We start from the raw sequence: 2,795 nt of genomic DNA on the forward strand, positions 1-2,795 counted from the left end.
TTCCAAAGGAGCATACTTTGAATAAACTCACTTATATAGATTTATTTAAATAAACACATTTTTTTCTTTTTAAAAAGGGCGGAAACTTATTTCCATACCCATATAATGGAATAAAATTTAAAAGAAAGTCATCGATATTATCATATCATTTTGTGCTTAAATTATATTTCTGAAAGTTGTAAAAATAAAATTTTTTTTATAAAAATAAAAACTAGAAAGTATCTTCTACCGGATGATATAGCAGTTTGAGTAATATTGTTTAAAATTTTACTGTAATTAATTTTTTTGTAAGATAAGTAAAAATAAGCATCTGAAGAAATGAGTCACAAACTGATATAGTAGGCAGTAATGTTCATATATTCCTATTCTTCTTTTGCAGGAATTATCTGTATGTATATGAGACTTTCTAGAATTCTTTCATTTCAATGCAAAATGTTTTTTTATTGATTTATATACGCATGCATAATGCTGTTTCGCAAGCGCAACATGCGACAATTTATCGGAAAGTTTTATGGTATTATATTTATTTATATATTTTAATATATTTCTCTGGAATTTTGGATACAAAAATAAAAAAGCACGTTTAAATTTTGTCTTAAGTCAACTTAAATAGTATTATCAATTCCTAACATACCAATTTTAGATTTATGCATCGCTGTTTCTCCATGTGTTCCTGTTTTCCAGCTCGTGTCTTTTGGCTTCGAACACGAGGAAGAAGCATTGAAACCACCGCTTACAATGCCAATATTGCCTAAGAAGTTACAGGAAAAAGACAAACAAGGGTCGAATATATATAGTTTTTAATTGTAAATATATTTGTTCTCTTCTTCTTCTTACATTAGGTCTCTGGCCTGTGTTTACCTCTCTCATATGCTTGTGGTGTGCACACTGATCCTTCAATTGCATAAGCATACTGGGACTAATAGTTTTAGTGCCAGTTCTGAACGGCAAATTTTTCGAGAGGTGTTTCTGTGGACAAGGATACTCTTCGGAAGGTTGCCGGTCTTAAGACGAGACACGAGCGTAAAAAAGATGTTTTTCATGTATTTCTTATTGTCTTCATGTAGTATATGTACTTAACACAATTATATTGCGTTACTTTTATAAATTACTTTTTATACAAATTAAATCCAATGACTATCTTACAAACATTTTACTTTTAAATATTCTTAATAACAGACATTTATTAACTGTTCATTTATATAATAGTAATGAATGATAATGCCTATAGTTATTATTCGCTCTAATAGTAAACTATTCATTTTTTTGAACGTAAATGCGAGAAATGTGGATTTATTAAAGCGTCGTAAACGTGTAATTCTGCAGATAACAATCGCGAGCGATGCCGGCTAAAGCCTCCGCTATTGTCGTACCGATCTCCTGCACCATGATGATCGAATTCCTGTGATAAAAGTCTAAATTAGAAGACATTTGAATACTTCTGAGACTTTCACGAATATTTTCTTCATAGAAGTTACACAGTAAGTTGTATAGATTTTCTTTATGTCTCATATGGAAAAATAAAGAAGAGATTCTCCTATTTAATCATTAATCAGAAATTGTATATAACTTTATCGTCATAGAAGAAAAATTTATTATCTTGAACGAATAATCCTGTATTTAAATTCTTCGTAATATGGCTAAAAAATGAGATAGTGAAATAAAAAGAATGCATTTTATAGGAGATGAAATATATCCATGACTTCTCTAATCAGAAAGATAACATAGTAAGATAACATTAAATTAAAAAAAAGATTAAATGTTGTCAAAAAGCCATTTTTTTATATTAAGCCTTAATTATCTTAGAAACCTGACGTGCTAAAATTTTTTTACTTCCGCCATTGGACGTGTGGTTACTAGAATGTTACTAGAGTGGTTACTAGAATGTACCCTTAACCAGAGTACGACAAGGTAAAGATAATTAAATTTTATTGGATGAAATTTAATAAATTTTATAATCGAAAATTAACAATTAAAAGTAAATAAGATTTATTTATCGTTAATATTACATTCCGCTTATTAATATTAAAGTAACTATTGGTTCAATAAAATTTGTGTTATCATACGTATATTTTCAACGCTACCGTATACTTAATCGCGCATTATTAATTTTTTAATTATGCTACTATGTAATAATATTTTTTTTATTGTATTTTGAACTGCATTCATAATTGTACCTTGTTAATATACCAAAACTACTCATTAATTAAATAGATTTTTTGTTAACTATACCCAAAGAATATCTCGTTGATCGAACATGTCTCTCTGTAAATTATTGGGGCATTTCGTTTTATGTATAATGTTCCTTGTTTCATCGAATGTAAACAAGGATAAATAAAGCATCATGCGCATTATGCACTCATAATCTATGAGCTTACACACTTAAAAAGCAGTATGTAACATAGAGAAATTCAAATTAATCTTATTGCTATAACTTTCAAAATTTCTGTACATTTTTCTCAAAATTATATTGACGACGGAAAGAGAAGAGGTTTTCTCATCAACGATGGAACATATCATTTTGTTCCAATTTACTACAGGAAACAACACGACGACATCAAACAATATAGCATATTAGCCCGATTTGTGTCAACTGACACAATAATTGGTCTGCTATATGGCGCTGAGATTAAAATTAATCATGATTCTGATGACGCAAATCGATAAAAACTTGGTCCCCAACTAAACTGAAAAACATTAAATAAATCCTCTTATAATGTAATAAATAATATAATACTTATAAAATAATTATAGTTTTAGATGTAAAATCTCGATTCTTGTCATAACAACCAGAA

The 2,795-nt window shown here is 28.5% G+C and overlaps 1 pseudogene; it reads right to left on the reverse strand.

The window, feature by feature from the left end:
* Positions 1-1,389, reverse strand: part of LOC108759420 (multidrug resistance-associated protein 4-like) — a 4,042-nt pseudogene extending 2,653 nt beyond the window's left edge.
* Positions 1,390-2,795: the final 1,406 nt, after the last annotated feature.

The sequence above is a fragment of the Trachymyrmex cornetzi genome, unplaced genomic scaffold (assembly GCF_001594075.2).
Source record: "Trachymyrmex cornetzi isolate Tcor2-1 unplaced genomic scaffold, Tcor1.1 scaffold1837, whole genome shotgun sequence".
NCBI classification, from domain to species: domain Eukaryota; kingdom Metazoa; phylum Arthropoda; class Insecta; order Hymenoptera; family Formicidae; genus Trachymyrmex; species Trachymyrmex cornetzi.